Source organism: Vanessa atalanta, chromosome 21 (assembly GCF_905147765.1).
Source record: "Vanessa atalanta chromosome 21, ilVanAtal1.2, whole genome shotgun sequence".
Taxonomy (NCBI): domain Eukaryota; kingdom Metazoa; phylum Arthropoda; class Insecta; order Lepidoptera; family Nymphalidae; genus Vanessa; species Vanessa atalanta.
Genome location: NC_061891.1, coordinates 6,025,494 through 6,047,435, shown reverse-complemented (window position 1 = coordinate 6,047,435; position 21,942 = coordinate 6,025,494). Strand labels below are relative to the sequence as shown.

The following is a 21,942-nucleotide window of genomic DNA, read 5'->3' as shown; positions in this document are numbered from 1 at the left end:
GAAACCTGTTCCACTGCTCAATGAATCTTGGAAAGCAATTGACTTTTAGCGTAGCTGACATCATTTTCTCGTTTAGGTAGGCGACCTGTCATTCGATATTATTCGAAATTCATCCGACGCAATGTCGTAATTAAAAAGAGATAATATCAATTTAATTGCAAGCTATCTTTAAAACGTACTCAAAACTACATTAGGTGATGCTCTCTCGGAGAACAGAGGTATGCGATGGCTCTGATAACGAGTGATAAGATAGAACTTATATTGTTTCCAATTGAGTACGCAAGAAGATATGAACATCATATATGAATACCGCTTATAAAGACAGAAGGGAATTATATTATACTAATTATTAATGATTGTAATTTATCTATTAATATATCAAAATATTAAATAGCTATGATATTACTCGGACGATACCATTAATTTTATAAAGATCGTATGTGTACTAGTTTCTATGGAGTCATGTATCCGGATTATTTGAATCGTAATGTTCGTGTAGTTCGCTAAATAAATCACGTCTGATGTCAGTTCCAGGTATCCTGTTATCATACATCTGTGTTACTTTAAAAACAAACACGATAAAGCTTATTATTAATCAGAATAGTGTCAGCTGATTCTTGCGATATAAATTTACGTTACATACGTTATAATGATCCTTTAATTAAACATAGCTATACAAAATATTTTCATACAATGTTTATTTTTTGATTTCATATGTATTTTGTTCATGATCTTATCAACTTAAAAAATCATAGGAAAATATATACAACAGCATACCTTTCTTTGCATGTAAATTAAATATTCATCTGTCGTAAGCATCCAAATATGAAAAGATTTAAAAAAGAACATGATGTATATCAATTTTGACGTTAACACGTGACCTGACCTGACGCAGACGTAAGTGATAACCTGACAGACGTCAAATGATCGATAGGCAAGTAAACAAAAAGATTTAAAATCAGATGTTAATTCACCTTAGACCCCACTTTGCCAGATAACTTTGGAATGTGACCTTCAACCCCATTTCTATTATTATCGGGATTTATCTAATTCAGTTGATTGAATAAGAATGTTACTTATATGTATTCCAAGGATGTCTCATTTTCGACTTTCAAAATTTTAAAGATTTACAATGTATTGAAGTTATATTCCCCTAGCATATAATTGTTATATATTTAGTACCATAAATTTAACAAATTGCTTTATTTTTATGGGTAATAAAATGAGTGTGTAGTTATAACAATTTTAGCATTATTATTTGACCTCTACCAAATGTAAGAGGTCGAACTAGAAACTCAAGGATTAACGTATCTAGAGGTCAAAAGTGTGACACTGATCAAGATCCAAAGTAGTAATATACCAAACTAAATAAATCGAAACATTTGAGGTACGAATTATTTTTTAATATAAATTTAGGAGTTTCACTCAGTGTTCCCGAACAGTTGAAGTTTACTACAAATATTTGTTCACACACATGCAAATTATTTTCCATCATCACACCAAAACCACTATTACAACCAATACATTAAGAACGATTTTCAAATGTATGAAATTGTTACCAAAATTGTGCGTACTCGATGTGATAGGAATTTGCTAGATTTCGACCGGAAAAGCGTCGCATACCAACCGTATTTTTTCCGCTTTGTTGGTTTACAGTTAGTTCAACAATACTGTGAATCACAACGTACTGTATGGGAAGAAGAGTATTTGTATTTAATGTATGCGTCGAGATTTCCCAGCGGATTGAAGATGTTGATCTTAATCGAAGGTCACGGACTAGCTTTACTGAGTTTTTTAAGTATTCAATTTGTATTTGAAATTCTTCGCATGATTGGTAAAGGTATACATACATATGTCCTCCATAGTAAATGATTTAATTATTAAGACCATGTTGTCCTTGAAAGTTTGTCCTTGAAAGTCAAATAATATTAAATTAACCAGCGAAAATGTAAATTTGGGCACATAAGTGTTTGACAAGAAGGTTATAAACGACGATATATTTTTATTTACATGAACATCGCTTATGCAAGACTGTTTGGATATTAAAATTAATATAAACATTGGCTGAACGGAGTCGACCTTCGATAGGCTTAAAAGTTGTCGTACTGCAACTTGTTACTCGTTTACAAATAATCTTGTTATTACAACAATTTCCACTGTCAATAATGCAGGTAAGTCGCTTAGTGTGAACAATAAATTTAATAGAAGATGAAAAATAGTTCTAAGAATTTTCCATGATGGATTTCTTTTAATAGTAAGTTACAGATCGTTATGAAATTCCATGGCTTTTAAAATTTTCACTCAACTATAATTAAGTTCTCCTTTCTACACGCATAGTACTCCTTCCTTATCTATCTTTTATGGCTGCAAACTGAATTCCTTCGACCATTTTAACTAGTTTGTAAACTTCTGGTCGGATATTGCGTTCCGTTGCGCGATTCAATCACTCGATAGCCGCTCCAGTTCGCCGTAGTTTGGATTCCGCGAATAGACGCCGCGTCTGCGCCAGCGCGCATATCTGCAGACAGGCTTGACGGATTAATCCGTATTTATTTTAAACGAACAGTGTCCGCGACTTTTTTTTTGTTTGGTGGCTGAAGGTATATTTTTTGACAAAGCGTTTCCCCTGCCACATAAAATACGTTTTTATTGTTATTCTTATCGTATTTAAAAATCTTCAATAAGTATGACATATAAAATTTCTGTTAATATATGTTATTTTATATAAAGAAAGAAGTTATGTGCGGATTCGTAATCATATTAAGTACGCTCAATGATATGATTCTCTTAGTAACAATAGACCTCAACATATATCGGAAATCAATGAAAGCGACTACGTACTATGTAAAAAATGAATATATTAATTGTCGAAATCTACAAAGGAAATGTTATATTTTATCATCATAAGAGATCGTACCGATTACTTTCAGCTAATGCAAACATGTTTCTGATTTGATACACTTGATGTAATTTTGTTTTATTAATCGAATACATGTATTGAAGACTACACGATGATCGGTAGGTATGTAAACACACATGTTTATGTGTTTACACGTAGACATAACAATGTGAAAACTTTAAATCATTCCTTACACGGACAATGTGTTTCCAGCCATGTTATATGAGATGATAAGACTCGTGATAATTACTGGTTAATATTACCGAAATGCAACAATACAAGAAGTAGCAGCTGTTGTCTGTAAAGGGTTCGTGATAGAAGGATGAGTAGGTCGTTTTGATGGGATGACCATTATTAAACTTAGACCTCTTTTCTCGAGGAGAACGTTTGGAGGTTAGAAAGACTGCAGGATGGTTGATACGCATGTGGCAGAATTTCATCCAAAATATGCAACTACCTATAGTATAGATAACTCAGTACATAAATAATTATTAGGAACATGAAAAATTAGTTCTGGTTTTGAATACGCAATCTTCGGTTAAAATTTACATTTTCTAACTACTGGGTCATCTCTGCTCCTGTCGTATATGGTCTGCAGGATTAAATTTGCCCCGACCCTAAGTGATATCATTTAACGAATGCGAATGGAATAATTTAGTTTGTTTATTGTTATGTAATCACGATTGCGCTGGGTACTGACCTGGCCAATAAAATTGAAGTAATGGCCTATTACCGTTCCGCGGAGCAAAGGCCTCTCGCCTTAGTTACTTGCTAAGTGATACTCCTAGTTTGTTTTTTGCTTTTAAATATCTCAGATTGAACAACTTGGGTTGAGAACAGTTATCAGAGTTATAAGTATGTTTTTTGGCCACGGCATTTTCTGAGAGCACTGCCTCAGTCTCATAACCCAAGTAGTTCGTTAATCTGATACTATCAGACGCTTCCTACCTCCAACCTGCTACTAAGAATTTCTTGACAAAAACACTCAATAACTTTTCGTTTGCCCCACCCGGGAATCCTCGGCCTCCGGGAGCTTGCAGCCATATTGGCTACTAGACTAAACGGGCAATCAAAATAAAAAAATAATTTTGTATGTTCACACATATCAAATCTGATATGACTAAAGTTACAAACTATTGCCTGATTACAGTTCGACTATCATTGGATTGGAGGTTCAAAAATTATGACTTAACCATTCTTACTATCAGATTTCAAATGAAAGTATAATTAATTCATCAATTCTCGATTTTCGAATACTTATTACACCACATATATACATTTCAAAGCACACAAACCTTGTCTAAGTTGGTGGTACATGTACTAAATAATTAACGTCATCATAAATGGCCTCCTATTTACCTATTATAAACTTATTTTTTACTATATCACACGATGGTTGCATAAAGATCTGTCATAAGTCACTTAATATGCTGCGAGCATTTAAAAAATCACCGTCTTATCTTTCCCCGAGTCTAGTACATAGCTGCACGGTGGTGCCACTTCAGACTACGTGGAGTTATGCACACAGAACAAATTTATATCAAGCGTTACTTAATTTTAATTCAACCAATAAAGAGCCTTATGTCAACGGTGTAAGATATGCGATCTTCAAGTCCGGTTTCGTTGTAATGGTTTCTTATGCATGTGCTAGGTTCTACTTGCGCAAGGCAGATGTGACATAGTCCTTGTAATAGTATATTTGGCAATGGTAACTCGTGAGCTAAATAATTTAAAGAATTATGGCCGATAAGTCAACATACATATTGTGTTACAATAATAATGTTTTATTTTTTTAAAATAAAGAGTCATAAGATACTTTAAGGATTAATATATTTTTTTTAATTTTATCATACTTTCACCGAATAAAATGGAATGTGAAAAAATCGTATATAATAGTCAGGGCCGGATACTGTATGGCTTTTTGGGTTTTAGCCCAAGGCCCCGTGGATTCAAGTGTCTTCTAGCTAAGTCAAGTCAAAGATAAAAATAGACGATAATGCGAAAGAATCCATCATTTTATTAAATTAAACAGGTCGTAAGGTTTGCAACTCTACGAATCCTGCAATTCATCAAACCCATTCAGTTAATTTAATTTAAGTCTATGTTCAGGTGTGTCTTAAGTGGGGCCCCTAAGTAGTATTAGCCCTGATAACAGTAGATTAACGCTTTTCATAGGCGTTGGGTCAAATCATTTCGCGGAAGGTCCCACCATCTCTCGTTTCTACGAAACTGTGCGCGTGCGCATCTATATCATATGACTTGACTACTATCCGCTTACGGCTACCGCACATTGCAGACTTGTTATTGCTGTTAATTATCAGTTTAATTATTAATGATTGAATTATATTATTAAAATGTCATATATTATATGCATATGAATAGAATCTGTAGAAAAAACGTCCGTTAAATTTAGAGTAAAATAGAAAGTTTCTAGAAATTCATTCAAGTCTACGATGTTAATGTACGCCATGTTTCAAATATAATATTAATTCCTTCATAATTAATATTCAACTAGATTAATATACATATGTCGAATATATGTCCCCAGGAACACTTTAAAACTATATTTTTATCGTAATACAAAGAAATGGTTTCCAGGTAAATGTAAAAAACTGTTTATCCGTATTGAAAGTCGTGATGTACAAATCTGCTTTTTAATATTATATAACATTACGGCATTTTAATTTACCGCCTAACGGAATTTGTCATTTCGAATTTCGAATTTTAATGTCGTGATATTTTTTAATTTACCTGCCAGAGATTTTATGGAAGTTTAATAGGATTTTAAAAAAGTTATTTATTTTGGGATCGACTAACAGTGACTTAAAAGATATATACGAATAAAATGTCTTATTTACATTATAAATTCGATTGTTATGGTTATTTAATTACGAACAACTGGAATGATTCTGATAGAATTTCACAACTTGGAGAAATAAATCATGTTTATAATAATTCACAAATTAAAAACAAAAGACAAATAAATACAACTTAATTTATGAACAGAACTGGAATGCATATGTATAAACAATATATGTATATAATTATATACGATGACTCCATACTACGATTGCTGCTGTTCGCGACCCAATGGGGAGGGATCGTTGAGTGGTAAAAGTTTTAAACAGAAAACATGAAAAAATATGCTGTTTTAAGAAACATCGTCGCCGTGCAAACCAGCTGATGCTTTGGATCGTGACTAGTTTGAACGTTAATAATAAATTTCCGTTCTTTTTTTAAATATAAATCAATTTTGACAAGTGCTTTTGAACTAATTGATTTTTCGTGGCTGATTTTCGTGGCTGATTTTCGCTACGTGAACATACTCAGGGAATGCTAAACTTTTATCTTATATGATAGAGTACATGTGATTATAATTTTTTTGTTTATAATTCATCTCAAGTTCGGCGATGAAGGAAAACATTGTTGAGGAAACCTGAATGTCTCGCATGGAATTATGCCACAGGTGTAACCTTGGCATAAAAAAGACACCAAAGGCCCTTTGCCAAGTATTGGGTCTGTTATGAATTCTGACAAAGAGTTCACTAACTATTTTCAATAATCAAAATATACTTTATTCAGCTAGGCTCATGGAGATATCTTAAATTTTAATTCTGAATAATGTCATTACATAAATCACGTACGTCATCAGTATAAATTTAGCATAGAATAAAAAGATTGCAAATCATTAGTATTCTTAGTGCATAATTACAGAACTAATAAAGAACGATTCAAATCCGATATGGCATGGTTTGTATTACGCTTCCATTTTGTAATTTGATCATGTCAACTTTCGGGCCAGTGTTGACATTATGATGTCACTCGTGTTTTACTAACGTACAATCGAGCCTATATTTATTTTTTATCTCGTCATTCCAGATGACGTGTCATTAAAATATTCGAGATGTTTCTGTTTATGGTTATCTAGGGTTCGGACTATAATGAGGTTAATTAATATCATACACGTGTACAAAAATATAAAATATACCTACGATATAAATATGTTATATGTTGGTATGTGTAGGTCAAATTTGTTACTGAATTTTGAACGAAATCCACCCAATTGACAAAATTTCAGTGAATCTTCATCTCAGCAACGTAACTGGTATCATCAACTAACAATTATTACAACATTAAATCTGCGTTCCGAACCGGTGGTAGCTTCACTTAATATAGTTTGTTAAATGACGATTCAAAAGTGCATGTAAAAGTCTAGTTGAATAAAGTATATTTTGATTTTGTGCGCAAACGTTGGTGCACTCTCTGTTCTATCACTGGCATAATCCGATGGGATGGCGAATTCGACACGACGAAAAGACTTTTCGCGAATGACGTTATTACGTGCTTTCTGAGACACGGATAAGTAAAGTATACACACTTCAAGATTCTGGGAAGTTACTGAAAATGTCTTCTTTTAAAATATACCCTCATTTTTAGTGCATGCAACAATACCATCAATATTTCTAAATACTGTAAATTATTATAAATATCAAGTACTTTATGAAGAGGTTTCCTTACCTGTCGCTTATGTCAAAAACATACGTGTACATTTTCTACGTAGATAACCTAACTGTTACGATTTCAACAATAAGGCGACTTTAAAAAATATCTCGCGTGTTATGTCACTATTAAATATAAATATTAGTAATGTAATCTACTGACAGATATACAAATCATTTAACAAAAAAAAAACAGTATTTTGTAAATCACTGATAAAATGACATGATAATAAAAATGTTAGATTACATATTATGATATTGTGTCATGCTTAAGTTATTTCATTGATTTTTTTTCATTCCCATGTTATGTAATTCAATATTTATTATGTTCAGGCAACATGCCTGTTCCGACATCGTCGAATAAAGTTCCTACAAAGTTACGGCTCCTATTTCCCTTTTGTTGAAATTAACGAAAATCCTTTCTTAGCGGATGCCGTCTTTAAAAAATAAACTTATGTTTCAAATAGTCGCTTTCTTAACTCAGTAGGTTTGGCAGTGCGCTAATAGTTAGTCATGACTAACGATTTTATAAGTATAGTATGACAATAACAATAATAATTTACGTTATCTTTTTTGCCACAGTAAATCAATAAATATATTTTTCTGCATTTTTTTATTTGAAAAAATCACTGTTAAGTTTGTTTAGCATAAAGATAAATGAGAAGGAACAGGATGTAACCTTATTCCGAAAGCTGTTGTCACGTAAAGGGAATTAAATCGCTAACTGTTGTTTGGCGGACGCGCCGCGAAAATCAACTCGTGTGATTTCGATGCAAATCCACGCTTAAGGAGGCGTTGAAAACTTCGTGTGTCCTTGCTTTAAAGATGCAATTATTCAAATGTCCGCCTCAAGAAATGCTAATACATATTTGATTGCGCACACCCTGATTATTTAGAGCGCATAACGACTGTTTGAATATACATCGTATTGTAAGATAATCATCGTTTCAAATGAACGAATGGATAATTGAGAACTAAATTTGCCGATTTAACTGATTTAGTAAAAGTCTTCGTGGATTTACTCGAGTTACGGGTTTCTTAGAAAAGTGCATTAGATATGCTTCAGATTAGCCAATTTTTTAGCACTAACAACATCGATAAATACCCAAGCATTTATTTTGATCAAGATTTAATTGTTTAAGAATTGTTCTTTTTTGTAAAAAGGTGCTCTTTAAGCTTGAAGTATTTAATTTAATTTCAATTTTGAAGTAGCTTTAATATCGTATTGCAAACCTGTTTTATATAAATACCAATGTACAGGAGTAGCCCAAAATGTTAGTAATTTACATTTATGGTGTTTTTTGTTGGATATCCATTAATTATTGGGTGTTGGATCAGTGTTCTTTGTATCCTCGGGCTGAACATATGAGAGGGCGGGAGTCTGCTTTTCGTTTTGTTTTTTATATAATATATTTTTAGATTTAATACAATGAACAGTGGCGATGATAAATTATTAAATGAATAAATTTATTATTTTTAGTATTTACAAAATGGGTTCTGTTTATGTATATGTAATACTAAAACGTTGATTGATTTTTTTTTCTAATGTTTATGGGCGGTTTGGCAAATGAGCTATCTGATGGTAAATGGTCACAGGCCATAGACAGTGGCGCTGTAAGAAATAATAACTGTTCCTTACATCGTTAATGTGCCACCAACCTTGGATACTGAGAAGTCAAGTTTCTTGTGTCTTACTCATCCTTCAAACAGGAACACAACAATATTAAATTGTCTTATCTTGTATTTAAGTGATGAGTGGATATTGTATCTCATCAAAATCCCAGACTTAAAGTAGGTGACACTTTATATGACAGAAAAATATTGGTTACAGTAGTAAAACCTTTTTTGTCTTTATATAGTGATGTATGATTCATCAAAAGACGTATGACACGGACAAAGTCGCGTTAACCAAGCGGCAACCAATGTAGGTTTTTAAATTCCAAATGTATTTTATGGTCATAAAACAATTTTAATGATATCCTTCTCGGGGTCTGCTGAAGAGGTAGCAATTTATGTTTTTTTGCTTTTTGTACGCTTGATCCTAATTGTTGGGGTCGGGAGTTTGAGATCGCTTTGCCTTGGGGCCAGCTGTGTGATGAAGCGAATGAAGCTTCTGTCATTTATAAACGGTTGAATATAATTCAATGTTCTTAATTTTTCTTATTTATTTTTCGTACTGAATTCTAAAACTTTGATCTTTAACATGCCCATTGTTAAAATGTTAAATAATGGTTATATAATCAAACATAAATTGTATTTTTTTCTCTTCTTTTAAAGGCGTACTAGTTGTTTGTACTATACTAGTATTTGTCTGTTGTCAAATAATTACTAATATTTCTGTTTTCCCTTTATATAAGATCAGTATAGTCTAGTCTTGGCGTGTATGAAAATGGCCTAAGAGGACGAACCCTGAGACTTTCACATAAAAAGGCAATTCATAAGACAAATTATAAAACGAAACTAGTAAACGAAAATATAACTTTAATCAGAAATGTATTAGTTGCTCAGATAAAGTAATACATTTGGTTTGCATTTGTTGGAAGTCGGTATATCTTATTCATAACATTTTCTTCGTCGCCAACACCTTGAATCTTTCTCGGAAACTTTGATTGCTGTCATTATATACAAACGTACAAATGTCACCAGATGCTTGTACCAAGTCAAGGTTGAGTTATTGTTCTCATGCCGATGTAATTGGTCATTTTTATTATTAACATTATTACCGTTTGTTGCAAGTTCACTGTATCCGGGAAATGAATCTAGGTACCTAAACTCTGAAGAAAACTATCAACTATCTGACTAGCATTTGAACTTTTTAGATGTATTTTTACATAATTGACCAAATCAAGTGAAAATTGGTATTGTGATCGTGATGAAATTAAGAATAATCGTAGCAAATTTTGTGTCTATCGTATTCAATAACACAATTTAGATATACGTATGGAAAGATCTATGTTTATACTATATATAAAAATACTTTTAGATGTCTCCACAGAAACAGTGATTTAATTGAAGGTCTCTAATATCATTGCACTTAGATATCACGGTGAATTCCTTATCATGAGGTATTTGTGCTATTTTAAGACAAATTATTACATACTTTTCTATGTGTGTAGTATTGTATTGGGTTATATAATTATTTAAAGTAGAATTATTAATCGTCATATGTATGTAGTCTTTATAGATTATATTGTTTTCAAAACACAAATTTAATTCAATGAAGATATCCTATACTACATCGTGGATACAGTTTTTGATATCATTAATATTTATAATATCAATAATTTAATAGTTTTAACAAATACATCATTTTAGATATATAAGATCTCAGTTAAGTTTTTTTCTAACAATAATATTTGGCACGATGCTGAATCTGGTAAAATATTAAATACTTCTTCTGAGTCTTCTATTCAGTAATTTTGATGCGTGTATCCTACACGTATCATAATCAATATTATAAAAAATTATGTATTATATTTGATGCAGCATATCATTTTCTGACATTTCACTATCGAGTTCTACGTTAAATTTCGAGTTTGTTCGTACAAATAGATCAACGGTTCTGTATACAATAACCGTGCCAGCCGTAATATAAATTATCAGTGAATATCTTAAATTTTGGTACATTATAACGCCCATACGCCGGCCGGGGCGATGTACGGCGGCCGCATTCCATGTGAATCTACAATACGATAAATAACTCGGCCCATTTATCACTGGCATTGTTTTCTCTGAATCATTATCGGTGTAATTTGTATCGGTTCAGCGTTTTACCTCACAAATCTTTAAGTTTCAACTGGAATTTCAGAGCGCGTTTAAGAATAATGGCATCTAAGAATGCTGTTGCGGTGTTGGTTATTCGGGGACTTTTTAAACTTTTACGCAACGATTATCGAAATTTTATTTCTGTTTTGGGTATATGCAATGTCAAAAATAATTTAATTTACATCTCCTGTATCAAAATCAACGAAAAAGTACTAACTCTAAGATTTATGTCATATTGTAATGAGTTATTAATACTGTTTAACGTCATTATTTGTTATTTTATAGTTAAACGAGAATATCTTGTTGGCTTGTATTAAACAACAATAATTAGAAAACAATGTGTTATTGTTTCTGTACTTAATAGATTAAAAGTATTTTCCATTGTTATAAAATAATCTATCCACGTGTAATAATGTGTAACTTATGCAGGAATAATAGATTTATTGTATTCGTCGTACTCATTCAAACGAATATACACGTAAAAGTGTATCGAGTCCCCCGTCACGATAAGTTGTATGAACCCGAACCACGATGATAGTTATTACATTAGGTGAAAGGTAAACATACATTTTGAATTTAATGCCTTTTCTAAACACAACGGATAATCTTACTCTACCATAAATTATTTGGAACACTCAGACCCATAAAACCACGGAACGGCTACTTTCGTTACTAAGCTTCATGAAAACTATTAAATGTATCACAGATAAACTAAAACACTACCAGTTTTGAGTTATACAAAAATAAATTTATTTTTAGTAGAATTTTTTATTAATTATTTAGTTTGCATGTAATGCGTTTATTGCTTTTTAAACGAATTCGGTATCGTATTCACGTATAAGCGGATAATGGAAACGTTTGAATAATGTCGCCATAGATTTTATGAGAGAATAATCTTTACAATAATCAGAAACTCATGGGAACAGAGCAGCGAACTAAAACTAGCTATGAATTTAAACGAGACGATCAAACGTATTACCATAATATAATCGATACAAATCACATGCGACCGCACATTTGTCATTAGAATCGACTATATATCCCCGTCTGGATGCGTTCGTGAACGATATTAGCAAATTTAAATATTTGATTATAATCTTTTTGATTAATTCGTTTTTTTTTTTTTTAATATATATATAAATTAATACGTATTTTTTATTCATGGCCTCTTTTGACTTTCCCGCCCATGAATTGATTTAAACTTCGCGTCCATAATAATTGTGTACTGATCCGATTATCGACGGACGCCGTAAAATGTATAATTTTAACATCTTGTAAACGAGATTTTTTTTTTCACATATATTAAATTAATAAACGCCTTTATTAGTGAACGACTATTTAATTCCTATATACAATTTTGATCGATATCGATTAAAAATCACTTTGTATTCATCGATAAATAATGGGACATTATTAGCTACTAAAATGATTATTTATATTTGTTTTATGTTTTTTACTGTTTTATATAACGTTATTGTAGAATCATTTGTATTCATTCAATATTATAATACGCATCTAAATCGATTGTTTAGTGTATCGCCAACCAGACTGACTGTCTCGGCTAGAATTTTGTGAATATTTATCTAAAATAATCTATTATATATATCCTCCGCCCGCGACTTCGACTGTCTATGAGGGGCGATCAGGCGTATAAAGTACCCTATGTGTTTTTACAATATATTAATTTGGGAAATAATATCTGATTTAATATTTAAAAGAAATGAAATTCTTCGTTTTATTTTATTATCACGGATGTACATTAGTTTTCAAAACAGTTTTGTGTTGAACAATCTTTAACCATTTCTGAACAGAATTATCAGGTTGAATGCGCCTTATAATAATAAACACGTCTGCAGACATTACCCTTCATATTTGAATACCGTTTTAGATTAGGCGTTGTACAATCTCGCGACTTATTTTTAAATGCAATTCGTCATTGATCTTTTCATTTATGTCTTTCGTGTGTTTATTGGTGTTAAAATATAAATATTATTTAAAAGGTAACAAAAATGTAATATATTTTTATGCTGCCAATATCGATTTGTCTGGGTAGGTACCACCCACTCATCACATATTCTACCGCCAATCAGCTACTGCCGTTGTGCTTAGTATTGTTGTGTTCCGGTTTAAAGGGTGAGTGAACGAGTAGTGAAATACAGGCACAGGGGACATAACATCTTAGTTCCCAAGGTTGGTGGCGCATTGGCGGTGTGAGGAATGGTTAATATTTCTTATAGCGGCATTGTCTATAGGCGGTGGTGACTACTTAACACCAAGTGGCCTATTTGCTCGTCCGTCGACCTATATCATAAAAAAAAAAAATTGAAACTTTTTTGGTGATTTGTGTATATGTATAAATTCTAGGTCATATTTTTGTGCAGCGTTTGACCTAATCGTTTTTGACGCCTTAGGACTACAACAAACATACAAGCACGTTGTGATATCGTGTAACGTTGCAATGTCGCCCATTGTAAAAATCACGTCACGATATCTTAACGTGCCACGTTGCACGGTCGTGACGCGTCCATAAAGTGATTATTTGTGGTAGCCCTTATTGGTTTCAATTCTGCCATCAGGAATACCTACTGAGTCGTACGCGCTTTGATTTTAGTTGCATTTTATATATGTATATTAGAATAATTAAAGTATTCTTGGAAACCCTTAATGGAAATAAATACTTTTGAAAATAAAGTACTTAAAATGTTCAACATATTTTGTCGTAAATTTATAGACATTTTTGAATGACGTGCGTTTGTTTTAATATTTCAATTGAACACTCATATGAAATTGTCGCTCACGTGCGTGCATCCTATAATTGTTTAGGCCACGTGTGACATGGCTCATACCCTCGGAATGTCTATAGATATTACATGCACTCGCCATAGAATAAGTTTTTGCTTTTAATTCCTCTATATCATTCCTGAGTCTTGTGACTCATACGCAAGGTATTCGAATTATACCGGATTTTATTTGATGCTGCTACGTGACGTCTATATGGTCTCCTTTCTGGTATTCTATAATTGCGGTTGTTTGATCTAACGTTGATTGTTTAACATAAATATTTTTTGTATCGTATGACTTAAAAACTTTTTGGTATATTTTCCCGTGGTTCCCATATTATCCAGTGATTTGTATGACTATATCTATATTCTAGTCTTAGGTCGTCTATGCCAAAGATCAATACGATCGTTCTGTTTAAATTCTTTATAAGAACATAAGAATGATCGTACAAATAAAGATAACAGTTGTTTATCAACGAAATAAAATCGAACAAAGAAATTAATATACATACATTCGAAACTCAATAAAAGTAATCTTTCAAAGAATGCATGTAACAATCAGTTAACGAATCGTATCTTTGTTTAAAATACACGACATCATCGCCCCGGGCACAGGAGACGTACCTTCGTATGGTCGTTCATATTGGAATTTTAAGAGTATTTTAACAGTAATTCCGTTTTAAACTCCGCCCGGTAGCGTTTTAAATGTTCATTTTATAATCAGGACTGGATATTTTAAACGTTTTTGAATTTGTTCTGTGTTTTATACGCTCTTGTATGTGTGATGTGGCCGTGTATGTATGCGTCTGTGTTTTTTCGCCTAAAACACTTAAACCTTAAGAAATTAGTGTTTTTTTTTTGTTGAGACGATTATTTTTATGATATTTAGTTTGTTTTATGTTTCCCTTCCAGTTAGTCAGGAAATCAGTTTTTATGTTAAGAATTGTATATTGTTGGTATGGATATATAATGATATATTATTTAAAGTCAAGTAATAGCTTCATCTATATAGGCTTAGGAGTCGTCTTAGGCTTAGAACTTATTTCACCACGCTGCTCCTTACGAATTGGTGGCTAAACATGGGGTAGATTTCCATCCTATACATGCAGAATCACGTCACGAATTTTGTCACGTGATTTCAATCTATGTTGAATGAGATGAGACAAATTAAGTACATGAACATTTTATGATACTCAGGTTTGATTGAAGCCATCTTCTCTTAAGAATCAAGATTTTTAACCACTAAGCCGTCTTGACTCTTTTCTTTAATATATTAAAAAGGTTAAAGGTATTTTCAAGCGAAACATTTGACTGTTTCTAGTACGTTAAAACAAACTAGAGGCTGATATATAACTGGTGGTTATTAGCGTATCAGACAACTAGCGTGTAAACTATTCAATGCTTTATATAAGATATACACTAAAATTAATGAAGCCAAAATCGAACCTACATCTAATTGATTTATTCTGTTCACTTGGTCATCTTGACCTTTCAACTTTTTTAGTTGGATTTCATTTATATGATTACTTTTTTAACAATTATATTTAATTCAATACACATATGTACATATATTTGTTCTGTGGTATATCTATACCGCCCGAATTTAAACAAGAATTATGAGTTAACCTGTATTATAATTAAGGGTTAAAATCTACTTACGACGAGCAATTGGATAAACTGATGGTGAGAGATCACCTCCACCCACTACTTAGAAAAATTAGTTATTACTTACACTGTCAATCCACGCCATGGGAACTTAGATGTTATGTCCCTTGTCCCTGTAATTTTACTGCCTTAATAACCCTTTATACCGGATACCAGAAACACAGGTGGTGCTGTTTGGTGTGGTACTGATTAGTGGGTATCAATCCTGACGAGCTCATTCAAGGCGTTATCAATAATCAACCTATCTATCAAACTTAGTTATCTCAGTTACGTTATTGAATAGTTTTCACAGTCAAAGAATTCATGGAAATCGATGTAAAATGGCTAGTGTTACACAACTTTTGCAACATTCGTTCTATGAATTTCGATTCGATCATAATTAGACATTTGTATTTCGTAATTTATGCTTGAAATATTTAACAGAAAATGTTTACATCATAGATTCATTGAATAGACGAGGAATGTTCAACGAAAACAGCATCTAATTAATTGTATTTGCATTGAAACGATGAAACTAAATGTTATATTCGTTTGCATTTCGATTCGTATAGATGTTTCTCGTGAATACGAAATTTTGAGCGCTCTTATTTAGCCTGTGGTTAATTTGACACGAAAATACAAAACATTTTTTTTGAAAGAGAAAGGCTTTAGCGCTTAAAAGTAACAAGAACTTACTGTGGCTTAAATATGTATATTAATTCAAAAATTCAATACTGTTATGATTGCTTCGGTTATACTTTGTTAATCATTCAAGTACATTCTCATGGTATAGTTTTGTGTTACTATTAGTGTTACTATTTCTAGAAGTGTAGTAGTTTTGCCGCTAGTCGTCGTTTCGACATAGGATCAAAACTAGAAACAGACGGACAGGTAAAGCGAGATAGACGATAGTAGAATAAAATTAGCGACCCATCGCTGACTTGTACATATTTTAACTGTTAAAGCGTTTAAAATACTAGTTATAGCTCGCGGCTTCGCGTTTTAGGTGTTTAAGCATAAAAAGCCTATGTCATTTCTTGGAGTTCAAACTTGCTTTATACCAAATTTCATCAAATTTAGTTCAGTACTTTGGTCGTGAAAGAGCAACAGACAGACAGACAGAGCTACTTTCACATTTATAATATTAGTACAGATTGTAATAAGATTAATTAAACTTACATAACGCCGTTTGGTTGGTACACCGTTAATATGTTTGTTTTTTTTTATTATTAAAAGTACAATCAAGTTTTCATTTAATTTGAATAAGAAGGCTTATGGTAAATTTCAATTTAGGTTTATAACTGTATTCGTTTATACGTCGGTTGTGGCTTTGTATCTTGATTAGGGGTTGGTAGCAATCAATAATTGTTGTCATGGTAACCGAAAATCGACACATCATTATCATTCGATTTTTGAAAATGCAATTATTTAAATCTTAAAGAGTAAAATAATATAAATATTACAGTTATTTTCACGTTTCAACAGATTAACAAAAAGTATATATATCGAGTTCCGTTTTCGTATTCTCTTATTCAAATTAAGGGTATTTTAAATAATTACAACGAACAGACAGTGCTACTGTTGATAAATTATACACTACGGATGAATGATTGTCGAGATGTGGACGAAATTGTCCGATTAACTGACGTTTTTGACGGTCCCGGTGAGAATCGTGTTTCAGTTAAATTAAAAGATGAACATATTATTTAAAATGTTTTAAATTTCGAAAGTATTTATTGTATTTTTTTTTACGTTCTTATCGATTAATATGGTTTCTGTTATTAATTGTTATTAAGATGATATTTATTTTAGAGGAAAGTCGCAAACGCCACTATATTGGTATATATTGTGTATTTAAAATATGACCTTTCGTTGATCAACAAACGAATGATCGAAATATATCAAGATATCTCGTTTTACGTTCCAACGATAAACTTTTAGATTTATGGATGTCACTTAGTTTTTTAATGTAAGATCACTTAAATAAATTCCGATGTGAAAATGAAGATCAACGACTAAAATAGTCTTGTATATAATTTATGTATATATATAAAATATATTTAATTTTATATATTATATCTTTACTACATTATCTGTACCTAACTCTCGAACGTTTTCACGTCTCGTTACAAAGCCACAGATTAAAAAAATCTCATTAAAATTTAACCATATAATTGTAATTTAAAAATAATTTATCCACATTTAAATATATTTAAAAATAAAGCCAGTTACAGACGAGAAATTAGATCGGTCGAGAGGTAATTAAAATTTTATTCATATAGCGTCTCGCATATTTGAACGGGTACAGTTTCCTGCGTGCCTTGGATGCTTTTTTGAGAACATGTGGACACCGCATTACACGGATTTTACGACTTTTTGCCATATACTTGTACAGTCAGCATAATGTTACAGCATATAAAATTATATGTGTATGATTATAATATTCACTAAATTATATATGTAAATGTATATTTAAATAGAATATATAATATAATTATATATTCTATTTAATTCTAATGAGACGATATATTATTCTTTTGTTTAATAAAAAGTTGATTCACCATATTTTTAAATTTAGAATCTTATTATGTTTTAAAATAAACTCTAGATGATAAAGCTGGATATAGTTGAACCTCTTTCCATAGTCTTATTACCGGATTCGTCTTAATAAGCGATTACTATTCAATTACGGTGGAAAAAAACAGATAATTCATTGAAAGTAATAAAATTTGAGCCATCTTATAGTTAAATGAGATGGGTAATAAGTTAGATGTTTTGTGTTGACCCTACCTCGGTCGTAAACTGTGGAATCACCAATAATAAACATTCCACATTTCATCTTAAACCACATTGACCGTTTTATGTTCGGACCAAGTATCGTCCGTGACTTTGTTCGTATTGTTTTATAATTAGTTGATACCCGAAATCTATTGCAAAAGTCAAGTAAACATGTTGGTATCGGTAATTTTTATTTTATATAGATACGATTGTAATTTCGAATTACCTCCGTCCTGTACTTTGAAGTATTGCTTTGCGATATAAAAACAATATAATAGCTATATTCAATATCCATTAAAGTAAATATAATCATGAATGGCATACATTTCTTGTACTTATATGGAAATCGTTCTTGCATTAAAGTATATCAAATTTTTCTTACTATTTATTTTGCCAGTACTAGAATTTTAAAGTCTACAATTTATGGGAGCCTTCCATAGTTATAAATAAGTAAGGAATGTCACCCGGACGGGAGCCAGTTTATTTGTTAAGCTACAGGGCGTCTCAGGTGTAACGTTATCGAATATAGCTCTTATATTCATAGTGATAAGTGCCAATAAATTTTGGTATGCTTTTCCCTATACAAGGACAATGGGACAGCTTCTGTACTACGCACAGATTAGATAGGTGTTGTCACGGCTGATGGACATACATTCAGATTAATTAATGGAGCTGTCTGTAAGGTTTAAGGTACACTTTTTGTTGAATTCCATCAGATACTAACTCCAAAAAGTCGTACCGTAATTGGGAATGTATTTCTTATGTTAATTCTATGACTTTTTTATTCGTATTAAGCTTAATTTTATTCAATTAAAAATAAACATATGTCTCTTAACACGTTTTGGAATAAGAAGACATAGCTAGAAGTGCCTTACTAAAATATATATAAACTTGGTAGTAATTATGACCGAGATATATAGATATAACGTTTTTCTGTAAAGCGAAGTTGTTATGCTAACGCTTCTCTAGCACAACGCCGTATGAACGACTATTTTAAGTTTCAAAGATAGAAATCTAAATAAAGCCATTCAAATTACACACATAATTACCATTATAGACCTAAAGTTTTTATTCCATGGAAACACGTTTCTTTGGAACGTCTGAGTTCTTCACCATCGTAGTCAAACTCAATGACGTAAACACATATAATATATAAATTTGAACCATCAACGATAATCTTAATGCTAATATTTAAAGTGACACAACATAACATCCACTCATCTCTGAACGCTTGAAATAAAAGTATCGCTTTTAGATAAAGGTAAAAAACCTTCGAAGAATGTCACTTAACAAAGGCCATGTCAGTTGTCAACAATTTATGATCGTGAAAGTCGCATTCCATGCCTCGGATTCCTATCCTCATGAATTCAAAAGGGAGAAACAAAAAAAAAAAAAGACGCATAACAAAATGATCTGTATTATGTACTCGCAAATATCATAATCGCGTGACGAATAACACTCCGATGTGGTACGGTAGGAGATGGGTGACGTATTTGAGTGATTGCCCGAACCGGGTATTAAGGGATTATTCTTGGGTGATTCGAAATTCGTGAGGTCAAGCGTTATGTTTTAAAATTGTGCTCGTGATCGTAAGTACATTTTAAATTTCGAACGGTATCTTAGTTGGAGTCTTAGCGTACATAATAAATTTAAATAATAATTAAAACAAATAAATGTAATCTTGATTAAATGAGAATCGACACTGGTGTTTTCCAATTGTGCATTTGTTATAAGCTCTTCGTCGTTAATGGTTTTCTGTGGCGAAGGCTTGACGAGTGGTGGGGAGGGGGAGGGACGAAGGACGGGGTGCGCGTCCTCGACCCGCGCGGCCTCGGCGTGTGCGCATTGTTTCAGCTTGCGTTACTCATAAAAACGTTAGGGTCACCACGCGAAAACAATGGCTTTATACTTTTTATAAATCGCCATGTAGACTATACAATAGTTTTGATTGATTGATAAAATGAAATTGATTTATAAAATGCATAAAACTCTAAATTATTATTGAGATGATATAAAGAAATCTAAAAGATTAACGTAATATTATATTCTTGTTTTCTATTTTAACACAAAAACACAAACATTTAATTAAATTATGTATGGGACTTACCGATAATCCCAATAAGTAATTAAATAGTAAGTTTTCACACGCTGATGATCTCTCACAACGTCCGGTCGGTACAACAATATATCTATATCGATGATATTATTTATCACTTACTTCCATAACTCGTAAATCTCATAATCTATTATCAATTATTTCAATGTTGTATTGGAAATGTATGTTGTTTGTTTTGAAGAGTGTTTGAGATATATTTTAATGTTGAAATAAGGCTGATTACAGATTCTATTGCAGTTGATTTTTTTTCGTTTGTACATAACAGATACAATAGAAAACATAAGAATGTTATTGCTGACAATATAAGTAGTCACCTAAGTGACCCTACAATAATATACAATAAACAAATTCTTTACGAGATCAAAGTTCTTTTTTCAATAGAATAAGGATATTTAGAATATAGATCTAAGGGATCCTGTAGATACCGCTTATAATATGTAAGAATAACCACTACACAAGGAGGATACAGATAATGTAGCCTAGAAGTTTGATTTATTAAATTCAAAATTTTATGATTGAGCCTAGATTACTTTTTACAAAGTAATCTAGGCTTATAGAGTTAATAAATACCTCCATACGCCGAGCAACAATAGTCATTAGTCATTTGACTAATAGTCATTACGATTATAATCTATTAAAATGAAGGATTAATTATAGTTCTGTGCATAAAGATATATGTAGTGTTTTGTTGGCACCTTTTATATAGAACAATTATATCAGGTATGCAATGATCATATCCTTTATAAGTCCTTCCAAAACCCTTCCACATATTAACCCTACACGGTAACCCGAGATTGTTTTTACAGTGTGACGTGCGCGTGCGCAGGCGATGTCGAACGACCTCCGATACGGGCCTTGAAGCAAACGCACTTGGATTATGTGATTTCATAACAATAACTGAATACGCGTAGTCCCTTTTAAATGGATTTAGATGTTCAAACATTTTGACAAGCTAAGCTTTAAAGCTTATTTTAATCTTAACTAAAGTATACTTCATTCCGTTAAATTTGTTTAATTTGATGTTTGTTTTCAATTATATTGTTATGTAACGACGTAACTATATATACTAATGTTAGCTGCAAAAGATAATCTTTATTGTCTGATATATCCTTCTTTTTTGTTTTCCTAAATTAGACATTACGTGATATAAAACCATAAAGAAGTTTATGACTCTGAAGTTATTATTTAAAAACGTTTGTTTTTGCACAGACAAAGGTTTGTGCTTAGATTTTGTTTTTATAATGCAGTTATTCAAGGAATCTTTAATTATATACTAATATTGGTCGTAAAAACCGAGGGGGTCGATATTAGTAAAGGTATTCGAAAGAAACCGCGGATACAACTGTTATAATATTTTAAGTGCATTCCTTAAGAGACACACCCGTCATTTATCAAGCTATGCGTGGGCGCACTAAACTTAAATGTGTAGCTAATTGTTATAAATGATCTAATAATTAATTT

General features: G+C 31.8%; 1 protein-coding gene across 2 annotated transcripts in view; it reads left to right on the top strand.

The window, feature by feature from the left end:
• LOC125072254 (protein kibra) overlaps window positions 1–21,942 on the top strand; it is a 62,944-nt gene that overhangs the window by 20,218 nt on the left and 20,784 nt on the right. The window lies entirely within an intron of this gene.